The sequence below is a fragment of the Harpia harpyja genome, chromosome 4 (assembly GCF_026419915.1).
Source record: "Harpia harpyja isolate bHarHar1 chromosome 4, bHarHar1 primary haplotype, whole genome shotgun sequence".
Classification (NCBI taxonomy): domain Eukaryota; kingdom Metazoa; phylum Chordata; class Aves; order Accipitriformes; family Accipitridae; genus Harpia; species Harpia harpyja.
In genome coordinates this window covers 46863053-46882949 of record NC_068943.1, presented here as the reverse complement: position 1 = coordinate 46882949, position 19897 = coordinate 46863053, and the positions used below count along the sequence as shown (strand labels likewise).

Sequence of the window (19897 nt, the reverse complement as noted above, 5' to 3'; positions counted from 1 at the left end):
TCCGGCACTCAGCGACGGGGAGGAGAGAGGAACGCTCGTGGGACCGTGATCCGCTCTCTAGGCGGCTGGCGTCACGGGCCGAAATGCCGCAGCACCCAGTAAGCGAGCCCACCCGAGGACCGTTAGCTGCAGATCGAGAGGAACCCACATGAAAGATCGAGTTTCCTCGTCCGCTTTGGTGGGGTTTATGAGTGGCAGGAATTTCGCCCAGGAGCCCTGCCTGTGCCACTTGCGGAGAGCCTTCAGATGTGTCATTCCAGCTCCCCCCAGCCGCGATTTAGCACATCTCAAAGACCAGATGGTGTTTTCGCATTTTAGAACCGATAATCAATTGTTTGTTAATTCCGCTTTTAAATCAGGAGCAGAAATGAACTTAAAAATGAGAACTCCAATCTGTGGTAGGCTTCCAGAGGCGGAGCCGAGCCCCACGGTTTGAAAACGCGCTCGGAGAGGCGCGAGAGGAATGACGATGTCAGTTTGTACTCTCCCTTCCTATAACACAGCATTTTGAAATGCCTTGGATGGCATCTGGCAGCAGAAGCAGGCTGTAGATAGGCGGATGAGTAGCAGTTGCTGCCAACGCACCAGGCCAGAGATCGAACCGGTCCTGGCGTAAATTGGCGCTAGTCCTGCCGCCGCCGCCGTCGGGAATGGCGTTAGAGGATACGACGTCACCTGACTTGTGGCTAATTTTAAGTAACTGACCTTCATTACCTCCATTGCTGAAGAAGTTACAGCAGCAGCCATTCTCAGGCAGGTTTGCAAAACCAACCATCACTTACTTGTTCTTAGTTTCGCAAAGATGGACAAAGGGAACCAAGAGTACTCGCTAGCCACAATGGCTTTCCACCGAGCGCCCTAGCTCCGCCATTCATTCCCTACATTAACTTAAGAAGGGAAAAAGGACCTAACGAAGCCCACATTTTCCCCTCCCAAAAAGGACGGTAGCACAGAAAGCATTTAACTTTTGCAGGTACTGCGGGACTCCCCATTCTTACGCAGCTCTTGGAGCCTCAGATTAAAAGTGCTATAGAGACTGAGACCAAAAAGATGCCTCCGCGAATGGCAGCGTTTGTTCCTTCGACATATTCTGTCAAGAGAAATAAAACAGTTGTCGATCTTGGGAAAAGCGCCGGCTCTGAAATTTTCAAAGAACTGCATGCAATTTTAGCCACACAATTCACATTAAAGCCAGCATGGGGCTAAATCCCGTGTAACTCTTTGAAAATGGAGGAGTTTGTCAAAAGGAATCCGGAGAAGGAATAATCAAGTTATAGCATTTCAGATTTAATGGCTCGCCTGAAAGACATTTCAGCGCTTCCCAGGTGGGTTGCGTTCCCCTCAGCCGGCTGGGCTCCCCGGACGAGCTTCTCCTCTTACCTGTCCCCAGCCTGGGGAACCCGGTGCCGCCTCTTTAAAGATCAGGTAAAAATGCAAAGCCTAATTTCCAGTCTTTCATGTACTGTGACAAAGTTGTCATTTGCTATGCTCTCCCTCTATAAATTTAGGACTTTAGTTACAGTACAAATAGCTCCCAATATATTTTATTTATCTGCCTTCCACTGCGACGAGCAAATTTGTTCAGAATTTTAAAAGGTGTAAAATGGATGCCGAAGCACCACGCAGAACTACTGCTTGCTGTCACCGCCAAGGAAAGTGGGAACGTTTTGTTGTCTAGCCCCATCGGGGCTGGGAGCTCTCCCCAGTCAGCACCCGTGTCCCACTCGTACCGGAGCCTGAGCACGGGGACCCCGTTCGCAGCATGTATTTCGGGCTGACACGTAATGCGCGGGCAGCCAGGCTGAGGACTGCCCCAGCCCTCGCCCCGTGCAGGGACACGTGAAGCGCGAGGCAGCAAGCCGCCTGCAAAACGTGTGCTTGGCACGCGCCGAGCGCGCTCCCGGGCACCTACGGCCACGCGCTTCCCGTCCACACCGTCCGCCTCGACTCTGACAAACTGGTGACCGAAGCGCAGCAAAAACTCAGAGCCCTGTAAGGGATTGTTCTGCCATGGAGCTGCGCATCTTTCCAACAGGCCAGCGCCCAGCACCTCCCCTCCATCACTGGGCACCCTGGAGAAGGTGAGCGCCTGCTACCACCGTGCAGATGAACGCAGCACCCTTCCCTCCCGAACGCGGAAGCATTTCAGGGGCTGCTTTGAAGTCCCAGCTCCCAAGCACGGAGAAGCAGCTGCCGCATCTCGCTGCAGCATCCCAGGTCCATGGAGGCAGCTTGCCGACAGCCCGGGGAGCCGGCCCTTGCTACGGCAAGGGAACCGCGTCTCCAGTACAGCATGTATGGAAGTGCAGGCTGGACTGGCAGCGTGTGCATCCTGTAGGTTCCCATGCAGCCTCTGGGCATGGCTGGGTATTTTGGATGTGTACTGAAAAGATGGTATGTTCCAAAATGATTCCAAAAAATACTGGTGCCAAATTAATAAACGAAAGCAACATTTATATGAGCGTATAATATGTTGACTTTCATTCCCTTGGGACAAACACTGCAGGCACACACTAAGGCCAGTCACGCCTGCTGAGCACCATAACATAGTCTTTGGAAAGCATGTATGCTGGGCACCCACTGCAAATACGATATTTTCATTTATAATTTACAAAATTCTCTCCAACACCCACTGGATATTTGCATTTGCTTCATCTTTTTCCTGCATGGGGCGGGGGGGGGGGGGGATGGGGGGCGCTGTTTTTAATTTTTCATTTTTGTTTCTAGAGCTAAAAGATTAAATTTAATTATTTTTAAGCCACAAGTGTGACAATAAAACAAAAAAGTCTTTTGATTTTGGAGAAATCCTATTGAGCATCTGAAGGGCTGTCATCAGTGCAGCATCAGTCTTCATTATCTGATTCTTTTTTCAATTGGCAGAGCTTTACAGAGAACACCGCTCTTTCAACAAAATGATAAAGGGGTATCTGAAATAAACAGAGAGAGTCCCCAGCCAGTGAATACCTTAGATTGCTGCGGACTGTGACTTAATGCTAACTCCTACGAACTCCGGCTTTTTATCTTTTAATAAAAAAAAGCCATACAACGGGATTTTTTGCTCGGCTAAAACCTTTGTTAAAAAACACCAAAAAACCCCTAAGGAACAACAGACACTAAAAGTAGAAAAGTTCTCTCTGAGCAAAGTCTCTTGTGCATATTTATTCCAGACCATCAAAAAAAAAAAAGCCATGCCGCTGCCGGTTGCCATATTGCTATCACCGCCCTGTCCCCGCTGCTGTTCTGTGCAAAGAGCGAGCGGGACCGACCCAAAAACATGCCGGGATTTTGCAGCATGCCATCTCCCCCCTTCTGCTGCAGCCCGACACCCCCAGATGCTCTGATCGAGGATGGGCTTTGCTGAGCCGGGTTACAGAGGGCAACTTGTCCCCTGCATGCAGCGAGCGGCTCACGCCTCCGATGTGAAGGAGCTGGCTCCGGCTCCATGGCACCGGCCGGTGCTTGCTGCTGAGCAAGGGGCGAGAGATGCTTCACCGAAACACCCCGGGGCAGTTGCGTTTCTAGATCTAGCTGTAGGCCAGCTGTATTTATCAGCTGGGCAGCCGCCGCGTCAAGCCCCATGCTCCTCCTGCGTCAGAACGCTCAGGAGTGGTTCAGGTCCTCGCATTCGGAGCCCGCTGCGAAGTGGCACACGGTTATACATCAGTGGAATGACAACACCTGCTGGTACGTTCTCCCCCGACACGGGCAGCGGTGTCAGCAAGGCACCTGCGCAGTGGTTTCTCCTTCCCAGAGAAAGCCAAGCACACCACTATCGCTGAAAACACACACCGTGGACAAGGGCCAAAAAAATTCACTCCATGCTTAGTGCAGCACCCGGCAAAGCCAGCAGCCTCAGCAGCCAGTCATACCTCCGTACGACTGCAAGACAAAGGCAAACATTATTTTACCCAAACACTCATTTCTGCCCGTCCATTCAGACACCCTCGCCTAACCAACAGGCTTGTGTGTTGGTAGGAAGCAGCTACGCATGTCAGCTGCTATGACTGTATTATTTAGTGCCCGATAAGATGTATGCACAAAACACTGACCGGTTTCCTATCATCTCCAGTAAGTACAACCAGAAAGGTTAACCTCCCAAGCCTGCTGAAACAAGATGAAATATTTTCAGATGGTTTTCCAGAAACCAGATTATTCCCTAGCGTAAGGATAAAGCACGAAAAATCTACCCAGTCCGGCTCCCCTGCCGGTCTAACATTTTTACTACTGGATAATGAGGAATAAGCTATAATTTAGAATTTTTTTTATTTATTTTTTTTTAAACACAGATCCAATTGAGAAAGGAGAGGGACAAATCATTTTATAGTCTTGCATCATCTTTCCTGCAGATGAGTCTTTAATGCACCCGCGCCATAAAACTGGGGAACTGTGCCCTCTGCATGTTGTTGTGACAAATTTCAAATCAAGAGGGTGCTTGAATTGGATTTATTACAATTGTAAGACAAGAAATTGTAATCTTTATGAGCCAATGACACAGAGCCTTATAATAAGAGAATGAAGTATCATTTTAAACGTAAAGCAAATTAGATTACCGGGGTCAAACCCTTCTACAGAGACATCATGTCTTCAGAGCGCCTCTTGCATTTGACATCCTCTTTTCAGGTTTCGCATTAGCATTTAAGTGTTTTTTAAATGTGTTTAATATTCTTATAGGAGGAAAGTGCCTGGAAAAGTAAAGACATAGAGATCACAAGGAAGGGGAGGAAGCCAGCCGTCAAAATAAGTGCCAGGGGAAACCGCGGGCCTGCCACGAGGAGACAGCTCCGGCGCTAACAGAGCACTGGTGCCCTGTATCTAGCTCGGTCCGCCCGCCACGCTCACGCTCTCCGTCCTGTGACGGAGCCTGGTTTAGGTTCGACCCACGGTCCCAGCATGCTGGCTGGGCATGCCACGGGGCAGGTCTGGGCTCTAGGGTCTGCTGGGAGGCAGCTGGAGAAGCCCCCACTGCTGCCGGCCCAGCCCAGCGCGCTCCAGGCAGGCACCACAGCAAGCAGTTTGGGGTTTTTTGGTCGTTCGTTTGTTTTGTACGAGGTGCTGGGGAAAAAAAAGCCCTTTTTGATCCCATCAAAAGCCGCATCTTCCCCGCAGCAAGAGGCCTCGTGGGTGTTGTCTGCCCCACCTGACCTCCCCCAAACCCAGCACGGACCCCGGTGACCAGGGTCCAGAGCAGCAGCCCATCGCAGCAATGACCATTTAGCCTCAGTTTTTGGAAATGTCCAAAAGATGCAGAGGCACCAATCACACTTCCCCCAAGGCACCTTGCAAGGTTTGCTTGGTGGGGACAGGGAGCAGAGTCCTGCAGAAGCTTCTGCTCCTTGCCTCCACAAAGCAACCCTCGTAAGGCGACTTCTGTCACCAGCAAATCCAGTAAGATCATCCACTACAAATATGCTGCTACCAGCGAAGGAGCATTTTCCCCTCTGGTACCTTGCTCGTACGACTCGTTTGTCGTCCCCTCCAGCATCTCCTTTGCTAGGGACACCTCAAGCTGCAAGAGGCAGCAAGTCCCAAACCTCAAAGTCAGGCTGAGACGATTAAAACGCTGTGGGTAAACACCTGAGCACACAATGCAAAACTTTGGCTGTTCCTCTGATTTAAGAGACTTCATGTCTTAATCATCTGTCAACACCGCATGCAACCAAGCATGGTACAGAGGAAAGGGCTCCCAGAAGGGATACAAACATCGCACATGAAAGGAGAAGTCTTACTTAGCCTAGAGGGAATTTCAAATTAGGTACAACATTACTTCAGCTTTCACTGTCAAGAGCGGTTAGATTTTCATTGACTTCTTTTGTAACAGTAAGGCTCGCCTTTGAAGAATCCACAAACATCTTCACCTTCAACTCACATTTGCTAGCTCCTGCTCATTTTTCGCACTACGATAGCGCTTAAAAGCCACAGTCGGGAGCCAGGACCCCAGCTGCAGCAGATGCTGCGCAACAAACGGGAGCTTACCAATCGCTCGCCCCCAAAAGAGCTTCCCGTCACTAAACAAAACAAGAGGAGACAGGTGACTGCAGATAAGATGCCAAGACAAACACTGCCGGTCACAGGGAGATGTGGCCAGCCCCGGGCCGCCCCGCCGCTGTCAGGGTTTTGACAGCCGGGGACTGGAGCAGTCGGAAACATCCCTGTTGCCAATCCAGAGGCACGCGCCGATTTTACCAGCCCCCTCGAACCAGAACCACGCAACTCCACCAAGCCTTGCCGTGGTTACCTGTCCTCTCCTTTCCACCTGCCCTAACTTTCTCCAAGAAGCACCCCTCTTCTATATCATCAGAAACGGCTGCAAACTGCGGGCATTAGAGCAGGCTTGGAAGGGAGACAGCATTTGCTTATGGACAAACAATATGCCGGAAAAATCCCGACATGCACCTTCGTTGTGGTGAAGTACAAAGAACTCAGAAGAGCGTTCTCAAAAGGACCCCAAACTTATTTTCTTAAGCAAAATGCTTCACCTGGCTGGGGAAGAAACACAGCCCGTCTGGGGCTTCAGGAGGGCAAACTGGGGCAGCTCGATCTTCAAAAGGGTTACAGTCTTTGGAAATGACAAAAGGATGTCTGTGCTTTCCCATCACCCGCTGGGACGCTGCGGATGACAGCCTTTGCAGGTAGCCTCCATCACAAAGCTACTGCCATTCCCTGAGTGCCAGTCGGACGGACGAGATCCAGAAATTCCTGAGCACGGACACCTGCTGCCCTTCATCGCCTGCTTCAGTTCCCAGGAGCACCCATGCACAAGCTCCACGCGTTGAGTCATCATGCCCCCAGCAGATGCAAGTACACACACACGCACATAGACACACAGTGTTTTAAACGTGCATCTCAGCCGAATAATTGCGGGGCTTTTGTAAGCTTGTCTCAACTTGCCGACAGCTACAGAGCAAAACATAATTCGTTAACTCTACGCGAGTATTAGAGAACAAAGCTGGAACTCCCATACAATTATATTTTATCTCAGAGCAAGGTGAAATCATTAGATATTAGTGAAGTGCAGTGGCATAAAAATGATCTGTTAGCAGGGGTTCATTACATTGTATTTTCAGAGCCAGGAAGATCAATGCGTTCATGCATCATGAATTAGTCTCATGCCTTCGTCTTCCCTGCTCTCCGGAAACCCAACATGATCTATCACCAGCCATACATCATTGTTTCAGCATTGCACATTAATGACAAAGCTACGGTTTCCACTTGTCCAGCTGACCAGCTGCATTTTTCTGCACAAGATGGGAAAAATCCAGAGGAGGAAGAAGAGGGTCATTTCTGGGCCAGGCTTTGCAGTAAATTTCAACCCTTCAAACCTCTCCTTTTTCTGTAGATCCATCACTTTTATAATCTGTGCCTTAACTTGCTCTCCTTGCTTATATCCAAAGCTTGGAAGAGCTGAGGGGAATTGGAAGAATAAATCCATTAAGTGATTTTGCTGAGTCCCCTTCTGCCAGTGCAGAGCTCTGCCTCCCTCGGTACATCCCACCGACTGGGACCCCTCTGGGCTCGTGCCTGGAGCAAAGGGGTTCCTGTCACTTGCTTTAACAGCCGAGACCCTTCTGTTCTCTCCCTTACCGAGTCAATAAGAAAATACCATTTGCCAAAACGCCTGTCCGCATGAGCCCACTAGAAGAGCCACCTCTGCTCTTTGATTACTCTCCCTCCCGGTACCCAGGCCAGGAGTTGCTGCCTCCACCTTCCTCCCGCAGCCTACCTCTTCTCACCTCTGAGCAGGGCAAAATGCAGTTTTGTCCCTCCTGACTAACCTAGTTACAAGTTTGGGTCATCCCTTTCCCCTCGCAACCACCGCAACACCACTGCGTATCGCAAGTAATTACAGCGATACAAAGAAAGGAGACGGCAGTTGCTAGCCTTCTCCCACCTACCGTGCCCAGGTGGTTCCCAAGATGGCAGCGGGAGAGCAACCTGTGACTGTCACGTGCCTTTACCAGCCCTGCAGCATCTCTGAGATGCTCTTGTCCCCATTTCACAGACAGGGCACTGAGCTGGGGATCAATGTGTCCAGTCCCCCACAGATATTGAGACAATACAGCAAATGGTGTTGGGGTCTCCATCGCTGAAACTTTCCTTTCTCGTGAGCATCCACCCTTCTCCCCTCGACTCACCCCATTTCTTTCCCGTGCAAAGACTAACCTCCGATGAAGAGCAATTTATTTGAGGCAACATTGTCCACCCCTTTTGAACACCAGCCAGGATGCTCATGTGGAAAAGGAGATATCCTCTCCTGCGCTCCCCAAGGAGAGTGGAAAGGGCCCTTACTGGGGTTTAAGCAACGTGCAGACAACAGACTGACCCTTTAACAGGGCAGCTGCTGAAAGCTCGCAGTTTGGTCTTCTACTAGACTTCTTAAAATTGCAACGATGTGTGTTCCACACGCTCCAAAGGCTTGGAGACAGGAGCAGGGTGCCCGCCTCTCCAACCGTGTGGTCCCGCTCAGCAGGCGGGCAGGAGCTGCCCCTGGCCCCTGCCGGGTCTCCGCCGCGCAGCCAGCGTGGTGCCTCTGGGCACACACGAGGCCAGGGTTTATTCTTTTTTTTTTTTTTTTTTTTTTAAAACATCGATCAGCAGTGTTTGAAGCATGACAATGTGCCAATACTTTCCTTGTTACATGACAGATGACTGCACGGATGCAGGGCTAATGCTGCTCTTGCTCCTTATTATTCAGTAATGCTCACAAACCAGCTGACAGTGGGCTGAGCTCTTTAGGGCAAATTGTTTCTTTCCTGGCCTCGGATGCTTTCAAGGTAACGATCCAGCCGTGGCTGGGGGGTGAGGCCCCTCAGACTACATTTCGGTTTGTAGGAACACAACCTGGTCCCTCAATCGCCCTGCCTACAGAGCAATCCGCTGCTGCCGTGCTCACAGCAACCCGCTAGCAGGACCGGTGGCACTGGATGGGTGCATGCAAGTGCTGCCCATCGATGCACGCATCCCTTTGGATTTCAGCAACGGTGTCACCCCTGGCCCATCGGATAGCCACAGGCCTCCTGAGTGGGTTTGAGTACCCACCCCTCCTCATCCGGAGGGAGCTGCTAACCCTCCCATGCCCTCTCCATCCTCCTCGCCACTCCAGCTCCTCCACGAGCTTGCCCACAGCAGCAGGAGCTGAGCAGAAGCTCCTCTCGTGGCATGGACCAGCCACCGCCGTGCCAGCCGGTGCCCTTGCCGTGGCTATTGACAGCAGCGAGCGGGGAGCCTTTCAGTGCCCCTTTGTTGGTTTTAAACAATGACTGTTGCCAGCGCTATTTTCGCTTCCTCTCCCCCACTCTCCCTCTCTCTCCAGTGCTGGGGCTTTTTTTTTTTTTTTTTTTTTTTAAATCAATGGGCTCAGATAGCGTGTACTCAAAGTGACCTTTCGAATACCAGCCAGAGCCAGGTCATCACAAATTGTGCTCTCCACCCCCGCAGAACATGAAAGCCTTTTCATTTCTGTCTGAAGGGCTGGGGAAGAGCACGGCTGTGTTTTGAGAACATCCACTTTGAGCCTGGTCCTGGCATTAACAATAAGCGGTGGCTTCCTGCCCTGAGCGGCAGCATCGTCCTGATGGGACTGGCAGCATTATCTGCTGCATCCCGATTTTTTGGCCACCCTATTTTTGCCCTTTGAACAGCAGCCATGAGACCCAGCTGAAATACTGACATCTGAAAGCCAGTGTGGCTGCATGTGAAAATCCAAGCGAACCTGAATTTTGAGAGTGGGGCATCTCTGCAAGGGGTAGGCAAGCATCCCACTGAACATGCCTGTCAGGAAAGAGATGGCCTCAGAAGTCTAGAAGCCTTTGCAGGGCCTGTAATCAGGCAGGTATTTTGTGTACTGGGGAAACCAGAAACCTCCCTTTCTTGCCCTCCAGTATATAATTCTCACACGCACCCCTAAATTCCCGCGTCTGCCACGACTGCAACATGACAGAGCATCGCACCATGAATTACACAAGCCCAACGGCACCTGAGACCCTACGCCATCAGTTTCCAGGTTAAAAGCGACAGCCATTCGACAGAAACCATTTTCTTCCAGTGAAACCTAACGGGTTAGGATCAGTGCTCTAGACCACGGAGCAGGAGCTGCTGTGCTGGGAGAGCCGGTAATGCGGTGCAGCACACGACAGTGGTGGACGGAGGGCAGCCAGGAGGGAAGCAGACGTGCAGGGGTCGGGCTCTGCGTGCCCTCTAACAGCCCAGGCAGGACCCTCAGGGATGGTTTTTTCCTTAATAAAAACAAAGATTGGATTATGCACAAAGGCAGACAAACAGAACCTCGCAGCGCAAATAAGAACCGATTTCCTTCGGCAGAAGCACAGCAAGCGCGAGGCGCGTTTCAGAGGACAGGGCAGGGACGAGATTGGCTCCGTGGGGTTTGATGGTGTGTTTGTACAGCTGGCCAACAGGAACAGAGCCGGCAGCCGTGGGGCACTGCCAGCATGAGTGGGAAAGAGAAGGAGCAGAGCAAGACGCTTATGCTCAGCAGGAGCATCTCCTCTCCATGCCCTCACAGGGAAGTGGTAACAAATTGCTTCTATTTCTTTAAAGCTCTTCACTGGCGTACTTTGCCCTTTCAAAATATAAAGAGGGAGTCAGCACAACACTAACAGTGCTTTAAAAGTATCCTCTGTTACGGCATCACAGACAGCCCATATTAAACACATTTCAGCTACAAACATCGTCCTTAACAGAAACGGCCAAACACACGCTTCCTAGGATGCTTTCATTAGGAAGAAACTTTTCAAAGAGCACCCTTTACCACTAGCCTTCCGCTGACTTCTGCTTCCCACGCTGCCCACAGCAGAGGGCCAGGTAACCATCACTGGGTAAGTGTGCAGTGCAGGCTGGACTGGGGCTGGGCGCTTGGCAGCCCCACTTCACACCTCCACCTGCCTTTCCCTGTGGCACACAGGGATTGGGGGCCAGGATTGAAGAGCAGGACATCTGGAAGCCATCAGTGCTGCTGAGGTCGGGCGCCCGCCAGCAGAAACAACTTTTCACAACTTCAAACAGACTCTGGATGCATACCTACTCTCAGCAGGACCTCAGTCCTTCTCTAGGCACTGAACACTACGTCAGGCCAGCTCATTAGCGCTCTAAAATTAATCCACAGACCAGAAATGTAAGCTGCACGATGGAAAATGTATAGTACTGTATTGATGCAGTTTGGGAAAAGCTGTTTGTTCTCCATGGCAAGCATTCTGCTCTTCCAGTGGAAGAAATCCATCTTCCACTCTGCCCAGAGCGATCTTTTTCTTTTTCCCCATTTTACTCAAAAAAGATGCTTAGTCTAGCACTTTTACTCGAAAGTAAGGATATTCTTGCTTTTTCATAGGCAGAGCTTAAATGAGTAGCTTGCTAATTATTTATTTGACTATTCAGGCTCGTAATATCTGCAAACAGGTTTTAATTCTCTCATTATTGGGAATTATTCAAAAGGACACTGTGTCACAACAAAAAAAACCCCAAATCAATGGCTTTGATCATGTTTCCTTTGCAACTGTTTGGTGTTTACAATTTAAGCTGTATTAAATTACAATTGGCTTCAAAGGTCTGGGTCTTATCTGGGCTTATTTGCTTGGAGAATTGAGGAATCACACAGTTAAACTCAAGACTTGTCAGACTTGATACAAGCCGGCTACTGATAAAGAACGCAAACGTTTTAAAGATAGCGAAGGGGGAGAAAAAGGCTTTTCCTTGGCAGGATGTGTAAGTTGGGAGAACATACCCAGAACCAGGCACAGCACCGGTGAAGAAGAGCTGGTGGGCGATGCTTCTCACAGAGATGCTCCAGGAGCTGCTCGTGCAGGACCATCTATCTCTGGGAGCGGAGGGGCAATGCCAGCACCTCAGGAGCTGGGTATGCTCCATCGGGAACATGATTGCTGGATCCCTGCTGCCGCCCTTGACCTGGTGTAAGCGCCTCCCACACCTTGCAGACCCTGCTCCTCGCCTGTGGTCAACAGCAAGCCTCCAGGCTGAGCGGAGACCACCGCCAGCCATCACCTCCCCGCCCGCCCACCACCCCGAGGCATTCGTGGGGGACGTGGCGGAGAGGCGAGACCCATCGGTCCACGAATCAAAAGAAGGGAGGTGCAAGATCCTCAAGGTCAGGCTCTGAAGTAGCATCTCGCAGAAGATGTGGAGCCTGCTCTGGACAGTTTTTGCTGTTCCAAAGCCTCAGGGAACACAGGCTGTAGCACAAGGTACTACAGCGCTCCAGAAATATTTAAAAGAGTGAAAAACAGTCTTCATTTTGGCGGGGACCTGGCTCTCATTGTGACTCAGCCCTCATGCTCTCCTTTTGCTGGGCTGAGATCCTGGCCACCCTGCATATTTTAAATTAATGCATGTGGCTCGCCTGCGTCTCTGGCAGCACCTTGCCTCCAAGAGGGAGTCATTCCAGGCCACCAAGCCAGGATCAACTTCTACCAACTATCAACTTCACCTTTCTTTCACAACGCGCCTCTTCAGCTTTTGTATGCAATTTTGCTTCCACTGCTGCGTGCAATGCTTTTGCAGACAGAAGTGCCTGGGCTTTGCTTTCCTTCAGAGAGCCTTCACAGCGCTGATTTTGACTGAAGGTTGGAGGAAACAAATTCCCTTTTTCTCGAGCATTGTGTTAAAAATACCTCCAGCTCCGCAAGAAGCAGCTGCCTGTGCCTCGCTGGTATCCTTCTCTTTTAGGCCCTCAGCGCTGGTAGTTAAAAGGCACAAAAGCATGAGTGTACATTCAAGGGACAGTGCTGCAAGTGAGCTAAATATAAGTGCCCTAAGAGCAGCATTTGGGAGTTGTTTGCTGCCGGCTTCCTCCTCCCCCCAACAAAGGGTCCCTTTCACGAGCCTCCTAAAAAGTGTCAGTGGGCACTAGGAGCGCATGGGCAAAGGGGACAAAATGAGGACCGCGATGTACAATCACTTTTCGCCTACGTGCCTAAAAAAAAAAGATGCATTTCACTGACCACGTCTGGGAATGCTGTTGCATGGTCTTAAGGAGGCTTAATGTAGGCCGGCCGGCCCCAAAAGCACACAGAGCCAGGAAACAAGAGACACGATTAGCAAACTCGAAAATTGAGGGATTTTAAGCGGTTTTGACTAGGCATTTTATTTCAGCGCAAGATGTATCCAGGAGATCTATTATGCCTGTCAGGCGAGGCTGGGGTTGCAGGGGAAGAGTTAAGTGATGCCCAGTGACACTTGCTGTAATCAGATTTCCACATTGTTTGAGTAGATACAGTTCCTGAGCTCCCCAGCTGTCCTGCCTCATAAGCAAACACATCTCCCAATGCGAGCGGGCCGCAGCTTTAACTTAATTCCCAACGAGGCTACGGAGCCCGGCATTAGCCTGGGCGGACCCAGGAATGCCCCGGGGGCAAGGCTAACTCTGTAATGGAAAACCAGGTCACAGGGGCTGCTCCCCTACCCCAGTGCGTCATCCATCATCGATTCCAGCGGGATGGCGCAAGCAGCTCGGGGCCAAAGCCCAGGGATGCTCTCCCTAACGTAGGCAAGAGCTTGCACTGGCAGGCAGAAGGCGAGTGGTAAGCCCAGCTGTAGTAGCCCCTTTAGACGACACGTCTCGGTGGGATCTGCTTCCCAGTGACTTTCCCGAAGTCAGCAATTCATAAAAAGTCTGAAATCCTAAGTCATACACAGGTTATTGGGTTTTTTTTCCCCTTCCTCTCTCCCAGACAAAGAGCTCACTGGAAAACGGCAATTACTAACCACACATTTGTTACCCAACTTGTTCCTATCTTGGAGCCAGGACCTCCGACTGCAGGTTGAACCCCACCACCGAGACGCTGAGCGGGTGCCTTTGGTTTGTTCAAGCCACTATACCCAGGAGCAATGAGCACTGCTGAGTGCCTGCTGGGATGGTTGGCATTCGCCAAGGGCCCTGGGCGAGAAGTGCTGCACAAGCATGGGAGGGCGGCTCAGAAAATACAGTATTTACAGCTGATGGCAGGATGGGGTCATACGCGAGGATGCACGAATCGCCAGCAATGCGTCCCTGCTGGTGGTGCGATAAAGTACATAAGCCCCTATTTTTCTTAATTATTCCTGATATTTCACCTGTCATGTTGTCAGCTTCCTCTGAGAGCAACGATAAATAGTGCTTCTCATCTCACATCCTTAGGGAAAGCTTGCTATTTATTCCTGTGATGGGCAAGACATCATGACTAATTAGGAAAAATGGTAGCCCGCTTGCACCCCAGCAGGAGAAGTGTGTCATCAGTTTCTGCTCTCAGGGACACGGGCGGTTTTTCTCCGTGGACGGTCAGCAGCTGCTCCCAAGGCATTTGTTTGCTGCAGCTTGGGAGAAGGAAAGGATGGAGAAGGGGTTCCTCCATCCCCCGAGAGCTCTGTGCCGCAAGGCTTAAATAAGGGAGATTGAAATGGTAGAATAACTTGATTTTCCATCAGGTGAGTGGTCGCAAGCGGGCAGATGTACATCGGACAGACTGCCCAAGGAACAAGCTGCATTAAATAGGGGTGTCCCCCTTATCCCCGTCCAGCCCCCCTGCAGAGCCAAGGAAGATCTGTCTCCGCATGCCCGTCGTAAATCCCAGCCCGCAGCACATTCTCAGCGGTGGTAGGATTTACTCCTCCTCTTCCCCACCACCACACGCACTCCGATCATAAGAAGGTAATTGAGATCAGCGCTGGAGAGGACAACTCATGTGGGAACTGCAAATACTTCAGATTAAAAGTAAGCAAAATTAATTTCGAAGTTGCTATGACCACAGAAGAGAACAACACTTGCTGTAAACTCTTAGATCTAGGCTAAGCAGCAAAAGGCAAGACAACCGTCATCCCTTCCCGTCTTCCTCCTACCCCAAAGCAGACGTGGATTAAGCCTCACGCTAATTGCTTGCACGCACTGGGGCAAAAGCCCTCCCGTAGATGCAGAAACAAGGCTCGCAGATGCCAGCGTCAGCATAGCTCGCCGGAGAGAGGAGGGGTAGGGGAAGGGTGCCTGCACTCCTCAAATCCCCCAGGCAGCAGCGGCTGGTTGCAAAGCAGCGAGGTGGTGGTGAAGTCTGTTCCCACTGACGGGTGGTAAGGGCCGGGCAGAGCTAGAAGCCTTTCTGTCGGCAAAACTAATGAGGACAAAACTCCTATTGTCACCGTCACATCAGCGAGCATCGCCTAGGATTTTTGCAATCTCTTGCGCACTGTCATGTCGGGTGAAAGTTATTTGTTTGCAAATTCTACCTCTGGGCACCAGCCCCTTCTAAATAAGCTGTCAGACTTAACCGAGGCAGCTAACAAAACAGAGAGGTGTGGGGGGGGTAACCTCCTCACAAATTGATGCAAAATAAGAAATCTCAGTTGGCGAATCTCATAACTGGAAGCATAAAACCATGTGTACGCACGCACGCAGTGCAGCCCAGGGCTCGTCGCCAGCAGATGGGCAAGCCTGGAGCAGCACTCCAGTCCCGTGCATGAGCCGGGGAGTGCAAGCAGTGCTGGATTAACTGGGAGTGTGCCAGCCCCTGCTATGGGGGCGAAACGGGGCATAGCAAGCCTCCTGCTTCAGCGACTCATTTATCCAGGGTTTATCTCGGCTAACGTGCTGAGGCTGCCAGCTTTGCCTGCTTTCCCACCCATTCTGCTCTGGGCTCCTGGCCACGGAGCACTCTGATGTTACAGAGCTCCACAGGGATGAGCAGCTTCTCCCTGCGGTTCCAGGGCTTGGAGAGAGGGGAGATGGACAGGACAGCACTGGAAATCAGGAAAGGAAGCCGCGTAGCCATCTCATCTCATCATTGGCCCCATCTTTCCAAAAGCAGCTGGGATTGTGCTACTGCTGCTCCTACATACAGGACAGGTAGCTGTTCAGGTCGTGCAGGAACCCCCAGGACCAGCTATTGCATACATTGGTCCTGGGAACACAGATTAAAAAAATATGCTATGACTTGGTTACAATTCCCCATTATGCTCCTTGAGATGAGCAGAGGGAGGATGCACATGGCTGCTGTTTCACTTTTATCTGCTGCAACCTGGGGTGAAGGGCTAAGGAAGCAAGCCCAGCTCCCACCACAGGCTAGAGGGCTGGGAAGGGATGCTGCTAATCAGGGTTTTGGTACTGTCCTTGTCTTTTTACAAACCACGAGCTTCAGACAGCTTTGGGGAGCAGTTCTGTTACGTGGCAGCGATCATAAGCTTTGGTCCGAAAGAGCCATCCCTTACAGTCAGGCTCCGCAAGCGCCCGGGCACCCATCCAGACCGAAAGCAACGCAGGAACCTCATTCATTCCAGCCGTCATTGAATGCCGGCTCGCATCCTCTCCCTTTTTTCTCACGATGATTTTAGACTAAGTGCTGCTTCCCATATGCCACTTATACTCCCCATTCATAAACCTCTGCACCTCAGTCACATCTCTGTAGAGACACCGTTTATAGAAATAGTCAGGCATCAAGCCCTGCCTGCCAAATATTTTCCAGAAACTGGGAAGCCTCCCTCCGAGAGTCATGAGAAAATACAGAAATAACCTCTTCTGGAGGGCAGGCTGGCAGAAGGCAGGAAGATGTCCTCTCCGGCTCTGTCATCTCCAAGCAAGGCAGGCCAACAGCAGCATGGGCCTCAGTAAGGACCAGCTCGCTACCTTCCATTTCTCAGGGTCAAAGGGGCAGTCTGTCACATTCGGCACCAAGCGCCTGACCTGTGCTCAGAGCATCCTGCAAGCAAAGCTCCCAGAGCCTCTCGAAGGCGGCAGCAGAAGGCAAGGAAACAGTTTCTTCCTTAGCAAGGAGGGGAGAAAAATGAAAAAAGGGAAAGATCTGAGCATCCAGCATCCACAGACACTTCTCTGCTCAGCAGAGGCTGATGGAATTCCTGCTTGCAGATACAGTTTCTTACTGTAGCCTGGTAAATTAAATTAAAGCTACTTACTCTGTATTTACAGGCTTACAAATAAATCTCAGAAAGCATTGTACTGAAAGAGGCAGGGGGAGGAGGAGAGGGGAAAAAAGCATTTTCTGGGCCAAATATAAACAAACAAGGCCACAAACCTCCTCATGATTACTTATTAGCCAAGGGAGAAGGGAGCTGAGAGTTGGTACGCTTGGAATAACGCTACACAGAGCGGAGAAGAGCAGCATTTCGTTCTCATTTGCAGGTAACAAGAAAGAAAAAAGAAAAATGTTCTTTTTTATGTAAGGAAAGAGCTCTCCTGAGCCTGCCTCTCCAGCCTGTATTTGCACTGCTACCTTCATTTTAACTGAGTGCTATGGGTCAATGGGAACCCTTTCAAGTTATAACTGCATGATCTGCCCAGCCTATAATGGGAAGCCAGTGGGTTTTTGTTTGGGTTTTTTTTTTGTTTAAGTGGCTGATTGAGTTCTCTTTGTTTTGTTTGGTGTGTGGTGCACAATGAAGCCCGGTGCATTAGTCAGGAAAATCAATAGCCGCTTCGAAGGGGAAATTTAGAGGCGAACCTGGGGACTGAGCTCAGAGGCATGGGAGAGGAGCGGGGAGGGATGGAGGAGAACGCTGCGAGACAAGGGGAGCGGGGCAGGGGGGGCAAGCCTCTGCTGAGCCTTTGCAGGCAAGAGCCTCCCGCCGGGCACCGGCTGCCCTCGGTAAAGCAGAGCATGCCTCGTGCGGCAGCGACAGCACGCCACGTCATGGCGTTGACAGCAGCAAGACCGAGCTGGGAGCACTGAACCACAACCACTACCGCGCATGGCACTGCAGGGGCAGAGCGCGCCACGCCCCCATAGCTAAACCCAAAGCTTTAGGAGTCGTGAGCAAATTTTGCACCTTCAAGGCACGAGTCTGGCATGCGAGCATCCATTTTAAGTCATTGTAAGGTGAATTTAAGGCTTTAGGCTTCTCCTGGGTCAGATCTGAAAGCCCTGCTCCAAATCAAAGGCCAAGGTTTCTACTCATTTACGCCCTTTTCACATATGCAGAAGGCAAAGGACAGAAGCTTTTAAAAGCTCAAGCATCTCGAGACTCACCACACTTGCAGTGGCACTGCAGTATGATTTTTCTTTCCAGACAGAGATGGACACTGATGGTTACCAGACAAGAGGCAGCAAGCCCATGCAACACTTGACTTTGATGCGCACTGCAATGCCAGTCTCTTCTGTAAAGGGGGACAACGACTGAACGCCAACACCACCCTATAGCCAGGAAACTGATGCACATATTCAGGGCATGAAGTAACGAACTTTAAGCCAGACATCTAAACGTATAGCTTGTAAATGATTAGCCCTCGTGGAAGGAAGCTTGGATTTGCTGGTGATGCATTAACCAACAAACATATGGCCTTCCTGACTCCAAACAGCTCCTTACTCTTGCATTGTTGGGTTTCCCAGGAAATCCAAGATGAAAAGCCCCATTTTAAGCCACCCTTCACAGATTTCGCCTGAAGCGCAGGGAGGCAGGTGAGCTTGCGGTCACAGTGCAAGCTGGAAGGATACCTCGGATAACAATACCTTATTTTCCCCTCTTCCAGAGATTCACTTCAGCATCAGAGCTGGATGGGGCTGTCTCAGAGCCTGTCCTGCCTGAAGCCATATGCCAAGCTTGCCAGCCTTCAAGTCCAGCAGAGCTAACCCTGGCCCCTGGGTGTCCGATACAGGAGCAATGTCCACTGTGCCTCCAGCAGCCGCATCACCTGTACCGGCAAGAAGCCCCCTCCATACCTCTGCTGCAAGCTGTGTCCCAAAAACCTCAGCCCCATCTCCCCCCTTGATTTTTTTGTATGAGTACGAACTCAGAGTTAAATCAATTGATTCCCAGCTTTCTGTACCGGGCCGCTTACCATGCCCTGCTTTCCTTTGAGCTTTCCCTGCTCTGAAAAAAAGAAGTCGGACTAATCTATAATGATATTTTGGATGCTGTGTTTGGCAGCCCTGGATTTCTGCTTTTTTCTTGTCCTCCCCGATTGACACAGGCGTCTAAGAATAGTTTACATTTGATACTGGTATCATTAATAACGATGTAGCAGGCGCTGCTTGGTGCTTCGCCGCATGCACAGGGAAATGTCGCCTCTTTAAACCTCCATCTCCTTTGTTGCGGAGCACAGAGGCTCTCCGTGCGGGTTACGCGGGGAGCTCTCGTCTGGCGGGGGATGTTTGTTAATCAGGCTGGTGGCTGCAGCGAGGTAGTGATCCGATTTGGTGATAATTAGGCTCCAGTAGCTATGTCTTCAGGCAACCGTGACGCAGCTGAATCCTCCCTGTTGCTGCCTCTGTTGCCAGCCAGGGGTCTGAACTACAAGCTCAGAAAAGCGGGACATGAGTGGGTGACACCAAGGACGGTGCCGCTGCACCCCTGCGCTCGGAGCGGGTCTGGGAGTGCTGCAAGCAGCAAGCATCCAGGGGGAAGGGAGATGGGGAGCAAAGCGATGCCTCTTGCCCTCTCTAAGGCAGCCGCTCTGCCAGCGCGAGGCTGGCCGCGGGGCCGGTGAGCCTTTCCCCAGAGGAAGACAGAAAGCAGAGGGAGCGGACTGATGGCTCCCCGTCCTGCAGTATTTGGTCCGTCAGTAAGAAAGACTTGGCGCCCACAGCTTCCCTGGATGAGCTCAGCACATTCAGTACCGCTAAAGAGCTTGTTAAGCAATCCCTGGGTTTTATGCTGACTTCTCCTACAGCTCTTCTAGACAGAGGCAGAGCTGGCACCCATCCTAAAAACCCAGCGTCACTCTTGGCTTCTTACTCCATCAAGCACCATTAGCAACTTTGCTTGCCACAGCTCCCTTCCGTGAGTCAGATGCCCCATATGGGAAGGCACATGGGGTGCAGCTGTGCACACAAAGCCCCTCTCGGCTCCCGCAGCCCAGCCCCGGGAAGGCAGGCAAGGGGACACTGCTCCGGCTCCTGCTGTCCACGCCGGCTCCCGGCCGGGCATCGCCTCCCAGCCACGGGCGTGAAGCTTA

At 51.2% G+C, this 19897-nt stretch overlaps 1 long non-coding RNA gene across 1 annotated transcript; it reads left to right on the top strand.

The window, feature by feature from the left end:
- Positions 1-17047: 17047 nt before the first annotated feature.
- Positions 17048-18877, top strand: LOC128141389 (uncharacterized). The gene is made up of 2 exons (XR_008234992.1): positions 17048-17128; positions 18473-18877. It is a non-coding gene; the product is annotated as an uncharacterized LOC128141389 (long non-coding RNA).
- The last annotated feature ends 1020 nt before the right edge of the window (positions 18878-19897 follow it).